Source organism: Rhinatrema bivittatum, chromosome 13 (assembly GCF_901001135.1).
Source record: "Rhinatrema bivittatum chromosome 13, aRhiBiv1.1, whole genome shotgun sequence".
Lineage (NCBI taxonomy): Eukaryota > Metazoa > Chordata > Amphibia > Gymnophiona > Rhinatrematidae > Rhinatrema > Rhinatrema bivittatum.
The window spans coordinates 14,242,758-14,259,172 of NC_042627.1; the positions used below are offsets into that span (position 1 = coordinate 14,242,758).

General features: G+C 40.8%; 1 protein-coding gene across 4 annotated transcripts in view; it reads right to left on the reverse strand.

Moving 5' to 3' along the window:
• Positions 1–16,415, reverse strand: part of LINGO1 (leucine rich repeat and Ig domain containing 1) — a 1,111,620-nt gene that overhangs the window by 478,860 nt on the left and 616,345 nt on the right. For all 4 annotated transcript variants that reach the window (XR_003852431.1, XM_029575323.1, XM_029575325.1 and 1 more), the window contains one exon: positions 13,405–13,596. The gene's annotated coding sequence lies outside the window, so the exon portion shown is untranslated. The remainder of the gene's footprint in view (positions 1–13,404; positions 13,597–16,415) is intronic.

Below are 16,415 nucleotides of genomic sequence, written 5' to 3' on the forward strand. Positions count from 1 at the left end.
ATTTTAAACTGAAATTCTAAACCACTGTCCAGGGCTGATTAAAGTCATTTAAATAACAGGAGTATTTCACTTAGCCAAAACTTTTAAAAAAAATTGTTTGAAAAAAACCACATACTTCAAGATTAACTTTTATCCACCTCTCCTCCAAATCAATGCTTCTAATATTAAAGTAATATTAGCTGATTTTCTGACCAGAATTGCAACATCCAATTTTGAGCTTCATAATTTCCTTGAAGGAAAGATGAGTCTTCTGGGTCATCATCACATCCTTATTTATCCTCTTTAACTACAGTAGCATTTCTTTCTTTTAATAGAATGATTAATGACATTAACATTAAGGGAAAATATCTTGAGCTTATACATCATCTCCTAAAACAAAAATATAGGAACATTAAAGGCCTCATTTTCTAAAGTATCGCATGCCTGAGATATTTTAGGTAATGAGGGGCGGGGGGCCGAAACGGGGGGCGGGCCTGCGCTAGTCAGCAGTGATCGCACCGCCGCGGTGCGATTGCTGCCGGTTTCGCACCCAATAGCGCCACCATAGAAGGTGTAGCTATTGGGTGCGAAATAGGACGCAAAAAGGCCCTTACGTTTTAGTCGTCCGCAGCGTCTTCGCAGAGTCGGCCCCAGTGACGCCCCAACTCCGCCCCCATCTTATCGCACTTTTTACTATAAGTGTCTGACAAATATATCTATTTATTTTTTTATTTTTTACTATCATGTTTGCTCAAGTTTCAATAAATTCATCTAATACTGGAAAATCTTCACATATATCATTGGAGGGTCAGAATCCATCCTTTAGTACCAGTTTCTCGAAATCACAGAGAAGTTACCCTGCTTATATCCCAATTTTAACCTCTTATCCTCATTAGCAGTCTTGACCGGTTTACAGACCAAACTCTTGCTTCCTCGACAAAATCCCTTGTTTCACCACGACAATGGCTTCCTCAGGAGCCTTGCTATAACCCATCTTTACCCAACCCACTGACAGGAATACTTTACTGCATTTTGAGAGTTTTCAGCCCAACAATTTACATATTATTATTCCTGTGGGACAATTTTTGAGATTGATATGTTTGTGTGCTACTCCGGAAGAATGTAAAAGACAAGCACAAATGATGCGAGCACGCTTTACAGCTAAAGGTTATCCATCAAAAGTTATCAAACAAGCATACAAGAAGGGATTATATGCTGACAGAGACTTATTGGTACAAACTGAGATGGTCCAACGCATCATTTTGAAACATTGGCATGTTCTTGGTCTGTATGATATGTTTCAGCAGAAACCAATATTTGCACGCACTTGGGGACAGAACTTATGTGACAGGCTAATAATTTACAATTCCTCAACCTAAGAATGTAGTGGACCTGAATGACTTGGGACAGTTTGAATGCATTCATTACCTGGTTTGTGCCAATGTACTGAAGATCTCATTTTTTAAACAGCCTTTTTTGTCTACTATTTACAAGTTATAGGGACATTATAAGGTGGATTTTTAAAGATGCACCGAGTTTATAACATGCACGTGGCAATGCTTGCATGTTATAAAATATGCTACCGGCATGCACATTCGTGCCCAATTTTAAATCAGCGTGTGCATGTATGCATGAGTGGCGACGCATTCAGGCCTACCCCAGTTCCCTCCCAGTCTGCTCCAATTATAGAGCGGACTGGGAGGGAACTTCCCTATCCCCCTACCTATTTTTCCTCCCTTTTCCCCTCTCCTTCCCAACCCCTAACTATTAAAATTTTTGTTGTAGATCTTACTTCATCTTGGCGGGTGAAGTAAGTTCCGTGCACTGGACGGCTACCGGTATGCGCTTCCCCAGGACAGGGCTGATTGGCTGTTGTACCAGCCAGCCCCCGCCCTGCCCAGACTCCGCCCCACTCCGCCCCTTTTGACCAGCCCAACACTTCCGCGCTTATTAGGAGATACGCACATGGCCGGGCCATTTGCAAAATGCGCTCAGCAAGCGCTTGGCCCAGACACGCGCGTATCTCCCAGTTTTTGCAAAATTCAGCCACATGATTGTAAATTTGGCAAGGTGGTCTACACTATTTTATGTCCATGTCAAAGAAATATGTATTAGGCAAACAAAGTTTCAGACTAAAATGCAGATAATCCAACATAAATGCTGCTTTAGGACAAGCATTCCACCAGGCAGTGGTGCAGAGGGGCAGCCCACCAGTACCGGGCACCTTTAGGGGCAATCGCTGAGAGAAAAAGAGACCAAAAAGACAAAAAAAATTGAAAAAACACTTCGCGCTGAAACTGAAAATGCTATGAACTCAGGGATGAAGAGACCCGCCCCCCCTGACGCCATCATGCTAAGCGGCTAAACGGCCACATTCCACCAGGCGTTGCGCGCTGAAGGGCTGCGCCAAAGGGGCACTCCCCTTTGTGCACCCCTTCGTGCAATCCTTTGTGCTATGCTTATTTTAATTCCCTTAAGTTTTCCTTTGTTAATTAACCTTTTTCATAGTGTTTAGTAATCCTTTGTTTATTAAATATGTTCAATGTATTTGACTTAGGAAACCTATTTTCCTGCATACTCTGTTTTTAATGTAAACCGGTATGATTTGTATCTGATACAAGAATGTTGGTATATAATAATGCAAAATAAATAAATAAATAAATAAGTAAAACTGATTCTCTATTAGTTAAGCATTGGCTGGAAATGAATCATAAATTGGAGAAAGTTAAGGGTTTTTTTGTCATTCGGCAGCTATGCAGTCTAAGAGGAGGAAATGCAGTGTTACAACTTCAGCACAAAGCGCAAAGAACGGTTTTTCATTTATATAAGGCAAACTGTGATGCCAGCTGCTCTCAACCTTAATATTGAGTGGGAGGCATTTCTATAGTCTTTCTTGATATAATGTAATAGAGAATAGCTGATACTGTATTTTTTCTTTTAAGAAACCTTCTGTTTATATTTGTTACAAGAAGACACTGTTGTTAGAGAAGAAGTTATCGGAGAAAGAAATGGCTCGGTAACAGTATACGTAACAGCATTTATCCGCTCCTTTATAAAAATAATTAAAGGATTTTTTTCCATTTAAGAAGTGCCTAGTCAACATTTGATGTAAGTAGATACTGATGTTTGAATTGACATTAGAGGTAGGAACTACGTAGAGATAGTCAGTGTAGCAACGTTCATCAGCTGCTCTATTTAAATAGCCACAAGATGGGTTTGTCTTGTGCCTCATTTTAATTTTACCAGAGAAGAAATATTCAAAGAGAGAGGTCATGGTAAGTTCTACGTGAAGGAAGTCATGCTATTTTCATAAAGTGTTAAAGTTTTTGTTTGAACATATAAAGTATTAGAATAGATTTTATTATGAATATGAAACCCTGCAATATAAAGCTGTTTTTTTATCGTAGGTTTTATGAATCAGGAAAGGATCTAATGAGATCTGATAAGTGGTGCTTCCACAGCCGTTTCACAGAGAGGTTTGTGGGGGTCTTGCTAAACTGTGATAGGTATAATAGAGTTGCATTAAACTATGTTTAAGATCTTTAGATGGAGAAGGTACAGAGAAGGGTGATAAAAATGATAAAGGGGATGGAACAGCTCCCCTGTGAGGAAAGACTAAAGAGATTAGAGCTGTTCAGCCTGGAGAAGAGATGGCTGAGGGGGGATATGATAGAGGTCTTTAAAATCATGAGAGGTCTAGAATGGGTAAATGTGAATTGGTTAGTTACTCTTTCGGATAATAGAAGGACTAGGGGGCATTCCATGAAGTTAGCATGTAGCACATTTAAAACAAATCAGAGAAAATTCTTTGTCACTCAATGCTTAATTAAACTCTGGAATTTGTTGCCAGGGAATGTGGTTAGTGCAGTTAGTGTAGCTGGGTTCAAAAAAAGGTTTGGATAAGTTCTTGTAGGAAAAGTCTATTACCTGCTATTAATCAAGCTGACAAAAAATAGCCAATGCTATTACTAGCATCAGTAGCATGGGTTATACTTAGTTTTTGGGTACTTGCCAGGTACTTGTAGCCTGGATTGGCCACTGTTGAACACAGGATGCTGGACTTGATAGACCCTTGGTCTGACCCAGTATGGCAATTTCCTATGTTCTTAGAGAGAATGACGGATATTTTTATTTGCCTATATTCTTATAGTTGGAGCAAGGGGTAATGTGGTGAGTCTATTTCCTCCTGAGGAAGCCATTGTCGTGGCGAAACAAGGGACCTTTGTCAAAGAAGAAATTTTGGTCTGCAAACCAGCCTAGACTGCTAATGTGGATGAGGTTGAAATCGGGATATAAGCAGGGTAACTTCTCTATGATTTCAAGAAACTCTTTAATGACATATGAGAAGATTCTCCAGTGTTAAATGGACATATTGAAACTTGAGCAAATATGATGTCAGAATTCTGATAGAGCACTTGATTCTGCCTTACAAAGATACCTATATTGAGGAACCATGTGGTCATTTTTTAAGGTTTAAATTTTATTTATTTGTTTGTTTTTATATTCAGAGGTTCATTGGGGTATATCACATCAGTTCACATTATAACTATGGAATAGTAAGACAAGGTGTCTTACTATTTATACAATGAACACTGAACAAATGATGCATTAGGAACTAGAAACATTGCTACATTAGATACCTTGAACATTGATACAATAGAGACTAGAGCTGAAGGCTAGTGGGGTTTAAAAATAACAGTTGACACAACATTAATTCATTTTGTATTAAGGTAGATTGTAGTTTTTGGGCTAAAAATAATTTTTTTGATAGCAAAAAATAAAAAATTAATATAGTTTTCAGCCATTTTTCATGTATATATAATTTTTTATTTTTTTTTTTTTAGCAAAACCATCCCTCCCCTCCCCTCCCCACATACACCCGGGACGCGCGTAAGTCCCGGGGCTTCGTAAAAGGGGCGGGGGAGGGGGCGTGTCCGAGTGGGACCTGGGGCGTGGTGCCGGCCCGGGGGCATGGTCGAGGCCTCCGGACCAGCCCCCGGGTCGGGTGATGGCGCGCCAGCTTTCAACAGGCATAAATCTGCCAATAAAGGTAGGGGGGGGGGTTTAGGTAGGGGAAGGGAGGGGAAGGTGTGGGGGGTGGAAAGAAAGTTCCCTCCGAGGCCGCTTCAATTTCGGAGCGGCCTCGGAGAGAACAGGCAGCGCGCGCCGGACTCAGCGCGCGCAAGTTGCACAAATGTGCACCCCCTTGCACGCACCGACCCCGGATTTTATAAGATACGCGTGGCTACGCGCGTATCTTATAAAATCCAGTGTACTTTTGTTCGCGCCTGGTGCACGAACAAAAGTACACGCTTGCGTAAATTTATAAAATCTACCCCTCAATTTTTTTGGGGGGGGCTTTTATATATTTTTCTATTTAGTCAATTTTCACAAACAGAAGTGAATTTTCAAAGGTGTTATACACGTAAAAGTAGCAGATATTGAAGGCATTTTTAAAAAACCCATTTATACATGTAAGGTCCATTTAGGTGTACAAAATCTTTAGAAAATTCAGAGGCATTTCAAAGGAGTTAATGTGCATAAAAGTAGAAATTTTCAAAAGCCTATTTAGGAGCAGAAATCCCAGGCTTATGTGTGAAAATCCTTTTGAAAATTACCTCCATAGTATTTTTCCACTCATTTTCAGTTGATTTGAAACAAAACAAAAATTGGCATATTTGTCCAGTTTTACCTATTCCTTTCAAACAAATGCATATCCCTAGATGTTAGCTCAGCAATCAACTTGGAATTTTTTGTACCTTTATCATAACTCTTTCCATTTCACAAACTGTCTCCTCCTCCTCCATTGTTGGAACACAGTGAGCAGAATAGAAATTAGCACCATCTCATTATTAATCTCCTTGGTAGAACTGCAGTTGATTTATAGGAGTTCTTAATTCCTGCAGCTCCTGAAGAATTGGATCAAGGGGACCATGCTCAGGTTTCCTGGCTTCCACATTGACTGGATCAATGGGTCCTTACTTTTATCTTCTTCACTCCATCTGCCTCAAACCCCATTTAAATTTTGGCAATTTTGCTCATGCTGTAAAAAAAAAAAAAAAAGCAGGGAAAATGGCTTTCATTAAAAAAAAATGGGCTGGCAATGGGGACTTGCTTTAATTTCCCCTCATACCAGAGTGAATCGTTTTGCAGCCTTCTTGGATAGCTCAACAGAGCCACTAGCCAGCATTTATACTGTTACGGCTAAGATATTTGCCTTGGCATGTTTTTTCTTGGCAGCATCACAAAATAAGATCTAAAGATCTTGTGTCTCACAGGCTTTTGTAGAAACATTATGGTAAACACAGACATCAGGTTGACTTATTTTAACAAACCTGAGCCTCTCCTTGGCTACTGTAGCATTCCAGCTCAATAAAACGTGTCAGTCCCTTCATTCTGCAGCTGGGCAATTTAAATGGAACAAACCGACAAGCATTGAGTTCTGACTTGTGCAGAGTTTTACACATTGGGTCAGATATGCTAGAAGGTGTAAACATCTTCTGACAGTGCAAAAAATCCAAAATACCAAGCTGCATGTGATCTTTCAGTGCAAAAATCCCAAATACCAAGCTACAAGTGATATTTCTATTGGTCCATAATCCTCATGTGATGCCCAGATTAATGAAAACAATGTCCTCCCTGTTTTATTTATTTATTTTTTTATTTTTTATATACCGTTTTGTAATATAATCAGCTGCCTGAAATTGTTTTCTTGTTAATATTTGAATCATGACAGTGGTACTTTAGGATATCATGATCAAGATTCAAGTGATTTGTAAATCACCATCATTTTTGCTTATTTCCCAAAGTAACGAGGTCCAAAGGATTGTGTATGTTGAGTGACCCTTATAATTAAAAGTATCTTGTTCTGCAGTCTCATTTGCCAAAATTGTATAAATCAGGCCACAGTTTGCCATTTTGTACCTGCTAGATGGGTGCATTAATGTTTCAATGCATTGCTTTTTTTGGGGGGGGGGGGGGGTTGTATTCTCTCAAAATGACCCCCTTAGGCACTGCTGGTGCTATAAAAATTGTCACCTCAAGAACATCTGTTCAGTGAGCAATATTACAGCAGTTTCTTACGCGTAAGCCTTTTGGTCTTTCAACTCGCAGTGGGATCTCACTCTGACTAATCCCAGAAGCCCTTTGTACCAGAGTCACAGCTATAAATCAGTAAACTAGCTGGCAGAAAATCTCCCCGTTTTATTCTGAATCGTTATCCGTCACACCTGCAGCTGTCCTGTTTTAGGAAGAGGATTAGTGTCCCTTCATGACTCCTCAGTGGAAGCAGGCAAAGTTTGTGAGGAAGGACAGAGCTTCCGTTGACATGATGTGGAAGCATTAGACAATTAAAAAAAATAAAATAAATAAATCTGGAGATAAGTTCAAGATGCTCGTGGTGGCTAGATCTAACCTCGGTGTATATTCCATTGTAAAGAAAAAGACGTATAGCCTGACACACTTTAAAAAGGCAACCATTGATGGGATGAGCTCTGAGAAGAGGGCTGCTCACTCAGGGTTCCATTCATCGACAACCATTTGGGCTCAGTGGTTTCAACAGCAAAAGGATGTTCACGTTTTGCTGAATACGAACCGTCATCAATGAGCATATTCGGGGATTTAAAAAAAAGAAGACCGACGTGCTCGAAAAAAAAAAAAAAAGATATTCGGAGCAAGCAGGAGGGAGAACCACCATACAGTATATATAGGCTATTTATACCTTCTGCTCTGCCCACAGACCTGCCCATAATCACCCTTTCACCAAAATACATACACACTTTATTTTCACCACCAGTAGCTCTCATACATGAATACGTTCACTTCTGGCCCAGCTGCGTAACCCCCACGACTTCTCATAGAAACTATTTGGACACTTTTAACACTGTTTTACATGCAAAATAAAAATTAGAAAACCTAACTGGAATAAACTTTCTTCTTTTAGTCTATATAACAACAAAACAGTGTTAATAACTTCTTCCTGTTCAAACACTGACTAAAGCTTCCTATGTAAAAGCTTCTTTTAAAGAGCCAGGGCTGCTTTTCCCACCAGGAATCACAGAGACGATCTTTAAAAGTAGTGGTGCAATGCACGAATGCCTACGTAGATCTAGAGAACAATCACGGCGCACATGTTATAAAATCCATTGGACGCTTGTGCGGGCGGCGCGCGCAAGGTTGTGAATTTTATTAAATTACGTGCGGCGACGCAACTGGGCCTTCCCCCAGTTCCCTCCCACTCCGCTCCAATTAAGGCGTTGACTGGGAGGTAATTTCCCTAACCCCCCCCTGCCTAACCTTCCTTCCCCTCTCCACCCTGACCCCTTAACCCCTACCTAGCTACCCAAAAATGTTTTATTTTTCTACTTACTGCTTCCTCCCAAGCAATCGACTTTGATGATTGTTGTTTATTTATTATTTGTAATAATAATGTTAATTTCAATCCTAAATCGTCTTCAGCTCTATAAGTTCTCAGCATTAGCTGTAATTTCTCATGATGTTAGACTTGTAATTTGTACCCTCTTGTTTGATATAATGTTCGATTGTTCGATGTAATTTCCAACTTTGGTTCTATGTAAACAGACGTGATATGTACCAGTACATGAACATTGGTATATAAAAGCTTTTAAATAAATAAATAAATAAATAAATAAGTAGTTTCCGTACCCTGGACCCCTCCCCACCCCTTTTTTTTCAGGGCCCGGCACTTGTTCGTGTATCGGGACTTACGAGCGCGGCCAAGCCCTTTTGAAAATGCGTGCGGCGCATGCAGGGGCCTAAGCCAAGCGCGCAAGTCCCTATTTTTACGTGCGCGGGCCTTTGAAAATCCGCCCTTAAATTGACTTAATTTAACCCAATATTTCCTTGATTCACATTTTTTTTCCTATAGGAGCAGCAGGTCATGAAGGTGCAAAAGAAGAGAAATAAGGTTAACCTTACCCTAAACCCCACCTAACCAAATAGTAAGCTCAGATTATACAAAGAGAAGAGCAAAAAGCAAAAAAGACAAAGGGAGTGGCTGGGGAAAAGAAACAGTAACAAAGAAACGAAGAATCATTTAAGTAAAATCACTTCTGAAAGTGACAATAACCAAGTGTGAAAGGAAAATGACTCCTACTTGTATGTGTAGAAAACTGATAGATAAGACCGAAACATTCGCTCAACACAAAAACACATGGAAGCATTGAGTCAACAACTACAACTGTCGGATGTCTATAGTTTAGTGTTTAATATCATGATGTGTGAGGGTTTTATTGTACATCACTTTGATTTATGCCAGAAAAGCGATCAAATAAATCAATAAGCTATGCATACTGCCTATACGGCACACTGATAGACAATCAGCAGAAAGTATTCAGCAAGTTGGCTGAAAGCACTTGCATGAAACAAAGTAGCCCTGCTGTCACACCAGAATGCACGTGAAGTAACTAGATAGACACATACAAATAGCTAGAATATCAGTGAAGAAGAGGAGAAAAGGAGTACACATAATAACTAATGATAGATGCATGGCCAGAGGTCCTCTCTTCTGGAGCTTTCTGCAGCCACTGAGGCACCCCTGCCATCTGATTATTCCAGGCTGCCCCAGTGGCTCCTCCAAATAGAAAAGAAAGTCTGGGTCTCTCCAGTATCGACCTGAAAAGCCAAAGCAAGAAACAAAATACATATACGCGGCCCACAAGAACATAGACGGTAACTTTCAAACAGCTGTGCAGGTGTACACGTACGTACGGTATGCCACCTCTCGCCAATGGACGCGCAGCCATTCTATGACGTAGGTGTGTCTACGCGCACGTTATAAAATCAGCTGTATGCGCGTACATGTGCGCACAAAATCAGCTGTACGAGCATACATGTGCGCACAATTTTAGGTGTGCGCACAAATTCCGGCTCTATCACACAAGTGGGGGGGGGGGGATTTTAAAAAACAACCCATGCCGACACAATTGCCCCTTTTTCCCAGTTTGTTAACAGTTCGCCCAGTGAACGGATCAGACTTCCTAATCACCCCTGTTATTTAGCCTCCCTTTTACCTCCGTCCCTTAAAACCCCGACATGCCTAGTTTTATTTATTTATTTTAATACTTACATAACGTCCATAGCAGAAGTAAAGTTACGCGGTAGGAGACACCAGCGCTCGCATTTCAAGGTGACGTCCCGGTACGCCCATGTCCCACCTATGTTCTGCACAGACCATTGCCCCGCCCCGCTCCTTTTCTAACTTTTTTGATTTGCGTGCGTACTGGGAGATATGCACGTACTCGCATGCTTCTTAAAATCTGCACCGTGCGCGCCGGCCGAAGATATTCGCGTATCTCCCGGCTTTGGCATGCATAGGGCTTTTAAATCTCACCTGAAAGTGTAGCACTTTAACCTGTAATCTGAAACTATTGATAGAACCATGCACAGACAGGGCACTTCAACTATACATATGTATCCAACATTTAATATATCAGAAGGTCAAATATTAAAAGAGATACAAAAGAACTTATAGATTGGCAAGGTGGACACTCCAAGTGAAGCTGAGTGCTAACATTGGTCTTGGAGTCTTGTTTTTTTAACAATCAGAAGTGCAAGTCTTGCAGCTACTATCTCAGGAATCAATCTGGAATTAAGGAAATCATGTGAAGGGTGTAACTTGAGAGCCTCATGCATGACCATGAGGATGCTGCTATACAAGCATTTAATGGGGCCCTTGTTCATTTCAGAGCTGATACCAATGATAGCATGAGTATTTCAATAAAGAATTGTCACTACAGGAAAGCCAGGATCAAATGATCAAAATGATAACGGGGATGGAACAGCTCCCCTATGAGGAAAGGCTAAAGAGGTTAGGACTGTTCAGCTTGGAGAAGAGACGGCTGAGAGGGGATATGATAGAGGTGTTTAAAATCATGAGAGGTCTAGAATGGGTAAATGTGAATCGGTTATTTACTCTTTTGGATAATAGAAGGACTAGGGGGCACTCCATGAAGTTAGCAAGGGGCACATTGAAAACTAATCCGAGAAATTCTTTTTCACTCAATGCACAATTAAACTCTGGAATTTGTTGCCAGAGGACATGGTTAATGCAGTTCGTGTAGCTGGGTTTAAAAAAGGTTTGGATAAATTCTTGGAGGAGAGGTCCATTAACTGCTATTAATCAAGCTGAGTTAGGAAATAGCCACTGCTATTACTGGCATCAGTAACATGATATCTACTTAGTGTTTGGGTACTTGCCAGGTTCTTGTAACCTGGATTGGCTATTGTTGGAGACAGGATGCTGGGCTTGATGGACCCTTGGTCTGACCCAGTATGGCAATGTCTTATGTTCTTATGTGCTTATGACTTCCTACCCATTTAGCCTAAGAAAAATGGATTTGCATTCAATGTATATTTGTTTAAAACAGCAAGAGAAACCTCTCTGACCATTATAACAGGCACTTGCTCTCAAGTGGAAGATTCTTTCATTCAACAGTAAATGTAAGAGATCCTTCTGTGAAAGATTCTCTTTCTAATGATTTCTGGTAGAAGGTGACAGAGGACATGAGTAGAATGTGTCATTTCTCCCTCGTTGAGATCTACTTACTCCTTTTGGATGTCACACTTGCCTAAATTCCCCCAGTACATTCAATATGTCTGTTATATGCACGAAAGTCAAGAGGTACCAATGAGAATGTTCACCTCCTTCATGAGCTGTCAAGCCTATGGTAGCTGTGGTGTCCTAGTTAGACATCTACTTTCTCCCATTCTTCTTCCACCCCCTTTGCATAGGAGAAATGTGCTTTTTTGTAAAATGAATATACCCCAGGCACTCTGGGGAGGATACCACATAAAAAGCAAATAAAATATGAAAGAATGATTGAACAAATTAATATGCTGTGATTATAAGGGAGTAGGGCACCGCTGTATATACAAGAGGGATAAAAAAGCATTTTTCAAATTTTTTAATCAAACATCAGCCTTCCAAAATTTCTACAGAAACACCTCTGTAATGTTTCTCTCTCTCTCTCTAATGAAATAAAGAGAAAAATATATACACATACACATTTTTGTAACCAAATATTATGCATATTTTGATTAGACTGTCATAACTCTACTGCTACTGTAAAATGCTGTCCTAGTTTTTTTTAGTTATTTATGATCTCCTATGTATGCATTTATCCCTGCCTCTCTATGCATCTAGCACCATCTCGCTATCCTTTGCACACTCTCTTCTCCCAATTTGCGGATCCATATTAGTTTGTAACTGATTTTCTCTTTCTATTTCCCCCTGGTTTTGCAAATGTAAACTGGCCCGATGTCTCTGACGAATGTCGGTAAAGAAAAGCCTTAAATAAATAAATATTTGCTTTCATTTTTCCATTTTTTTTTTCAATTGTTTCCTATAGACTTAGGCTGCAAAGTGCTTTTGCACACATTTGAAAGAGCAGTGCGGTCACTGAAGTTTTGGCAAGTGTTCTTCGCTTCTTCATCATATTTTGAGCAGACATCACAGTGTGGGCATGCTCAGTGTACCTTTTCTATCCAAACCAAGATATTGGTGCCATCAGGAGAGCTGTTCTGCACATCTGAGGGCTCAGACTTACTGTAACGAAGCTGATACTGTATTGCATAATTCCAAGTCAGGAGATTCCTAAAAACCCAGATATATATAGACAAGGTGTCTGTAACGTGCTTTCTGAACAAAGGACGTGATCATTTTCATTCGAATTAAGTAGCTATGCATCTGTTTGCTGAAATGTTTTCTAATATCCTGAATTTTGGTGAACTGCACCCTCACTGAATATGGACACCAAAAGAGCTTGAGAAGAGGAGGAAAAATCCCAGTCAATGACTTATTTACATTAACAAGTTAGAGGCAGCTATTGGCTGGAAGCTTCAACTGTGCGTTAGAAGAAGTACTAGGATAGGAGCTCAATTTTCCCCACTGCCTCTTCCTGCTTAAGGTATCTCAGGAAGATTGCTTATTTTCACTGTGCCTTGTTTATGCAACATAATATTACATATTATGTAATAATAGCTAGTAGCTAATACAGGTTTATATAGTAAGCATTTTCCACGTAGACACAATGTGAGAGAAACCCCTTAGTACCGCAAGATGAACATTTTAACTTCCCTTCCCTTTAGAATCATTTATGTGCTTCCAGATCATCTACCCAACACTAACTTCACAATTGATCCTAAAGGATTAGCATATAAAGGGCGCCAAGCTTCTCATTGCATGAAATGTGCTATATAACCTAAATTACTATGATTATTTATCTGGTGAATATTAGTGGTCTTGAAAATCAGAAAAAGATAGCTATGGATAAGAGGGATAAGCACTCATCATATTTAGTTATCCAAAATACCGGCTTTGGTAATGCATTGAGAGGAAAGGAGCAGGACCGAGGAAGAGAAAAATCTTTAAGAAATACAGGGGGTGATAATATAAGGAGTGCTCACCCTGCAGACCGTCCCAACAGTTCCTTGCGTAAAATGCAAGACTTCCAGGTAAGCAACAGTTCTTTGGCTAAAAGAGATATGGGGAAGTCTGTGGAGCCGCCTCAGCTGAGTCACAAGAAGGGGGTTTTCCTCTGAGAGAAGGCAGGGCACTGCAGCGTTGGTGCTGTGTCAGTAGAACATGGACATGGCTTCCTGGAGAAGGAAAAAGAAAAAACAGGAAATATGGTGAGTGGGTAGACAAGCAGAGCAAAAAACGAGATAGAAAACCAAAGCAGTTAAAGGGCTGTCAAAATTCTTTCATCAAAAGCAACTACAGCTCTCATCAAAACTACATTTTTTGTAAGCAATCATCTTTTGGTCATTAGATTTCAGTGCCGTATTAAGATTCAACATTGATTGACGGTAGAAACAGAGCATTTGAGGTGTGTGAGTCATACAGTGAGCTGCTTCTTAATGCTCATGGAACGCGGCCCCCAGGTAGCAAGAGGGGAACGATCAGCACTGTGCACTGCCTTGTGTCGGTTGTGAATAGGAGAATTGTAAATCTAGTAATGAATAAGTACTACATGCTCACCCTGCCCTGAGTAAAAACGGGGAGGGGAATCCCTGGTAAATTCTCTGGGAATGAAAACGTCCCTCCCCTCGGTGGCTAAATCTAGTTGGTAGATTTCCCGCGGGGGCTCGACTTAGCTGCAGGAAAGTAGGGCATTCCCCCTCCCCCCCTCCGGGGATGGAGGGGGGGGGGGGCGGGGAAAGAGGAAGGAAAATATGCACGGGGAAGGATTTGATTTTCAGATCTTTGTACCTCACCTTGCCTGCAGTCAAACCAGGAGCAACGTCTGTGTGTACGTTTATGCCCAACAGAGTTTGCAGAAATGAATGCTCCAAGGAAAACTACCCACACATTTCCTTTTGAAAACTGGCTCGAGCGCCCAAGAAACCTGTGTCTGGCTGAAAAGTGGCCCCAGAAAGTAAACTGTGAACCAGGGTATCTCAAAATCAAATCAACACAAGAGGGACAACTATTCTATTCTTTGTGTGGCCTCCTATCAGACTTGTGCTTTGGTGATATTCAATGGCCTATTCTGATATTTCCAATCAGATGGCCCAGTTTGTCTATTTCTGTTAAATATCACCAAGATGTTGAAATGCCACCAAACAAACGAGCTTACTAGAGTGCAGCTGGAGGAATGGGACTGAGGGGAGAGAAGACATGAGAATGGAAGAAAGAAAAGGCGAGATAAAGAACGGGAGAATAGAGAAAGAGCCCTGTCTGTTTGATTCCAGGGCTGAAGGATTGCCAACCTGATGAAATAAAAGGACTGCTGAGAGTTGCCAGACAGCTTTATTTGCCTGAGTTGTGATAAGAGAAACAGTGTGTGACCTCACAAATACAACACAGAGCCGAGAGATTGTTTAAAGCGGTTCTACCACAATCACTTTGCTGGCTTTTTACACATTTCAGTGCTGCCAACCTGACTCTGTGTCATCATGAGTACTAATCCCTTCTCGCTTTCTAACTCAGATCCCACCGCAGGGCGGTGCTTGTTGTCTTACAGAAAGCAGAGGGCTCAAAACTAGAAAACCAGAATAGGCCAGAAGAAGACCAACAGCTGTCTTGAGTATATTTTTACCTTCCCTTTTCCTTTCTTCCCACCGCATACCACAGAGATCTCATGTTGCGCAAGAAGCAAGATGCAAGAGATGATATTGTTCTTTGAAGAACAACTATATGGTGACACAAGAAAAGCTCACAAGCCTTGTGGCAATCTGAAAATTGCCCATTAAAGCAATCTGACAATGAAAACGTTTAACTTGACCTTTCAAAAACAGACACGTGGGAAGCATAAAAAATGTTAAACAACCATCGGTAGCAACACATTGCCTGAAAAGCTGCCAATCAGTGCCTTCTAAGACAGTAAATCAAAATGGTAGTCATTGTTACTTATGGAAATGGAGATTGCTTACCAAGGAAACTCAAATCCCTTTGTGTGCAATGTTCACTCTTTCGAAAGTTCATGACAAGCAATTATACTCTCCCTCTATTGGATAAAAAATGCTATTGATATTTTGAAATTTCTTTCAGTTACCCCTTTGTAGTTCCATTGCTATCAGCCATGTTGCTTATCACAGAACAGTATCTGCTTGGTTTCTGCAACGTGTGTAACATTATTTGTGAATCATAATGGATCAAATGGATCAACTGTGTGAGAAATAATGTGTGCAGGTAGTTTTTCCAAGAAAATTCAAAAGTATGCAGGTAAGTGTGAACCACTCCGCATCACTGACCCTGAGAATACTCCCCCCTTCTGTGGGTGAAAGTATATATATACATAGTGGCCTTATGTGTTCAGTTTTATGCGCACAAAGACGGTAACTTTTAAACAGGCACGCAGGTGTACATCTGTGCACGTTCATCGCCGTGCACCCAGGGATGTAGCCATTTTATAACATGCGTGCATGTTATAAAATATCCTGACCATATGCACATGTACACAACATTTTAAATGGATGTGCGCCTATGTGCGCAAATGCCACTTCCACCACATAAGTAGGGGGGATTTTAAAAGACATGCAAGCTAATGCCATTACCGGTTTTACCAGTTCATGCCCAGTTTGTCCAGGTAAGGAATAGGACTTCCAAACCTCCAGTTTAATAGCCTCCCTTCTCCCCTGTTAGCCTCGACCCTGAAAACCATGCCGATCTGTCTATTTACCTTTATTTTATATGCTGCGCGTCACGCATAGTAGAAGTAAAGTTATGCGGCAGGGAAACCTGGCGCACATCTGTGCGCATAAATATTTGCGTGCTAATTTCAAGTTAAAATCCATGCCCCACTAGGACCATGCCAACCCCTTTTGTTTTAGAACTTTTCATTTGCATGCATTACGGCATGTATGCATGTATCCTGGCGGCTTTTAAAATCCACTCGGTGCGCGTCGGCCCAAAATATTTGTGCATCCCTTAATTGATGCATGTACTGGGCTTTTAAAATTCACCTTCTAGGGTG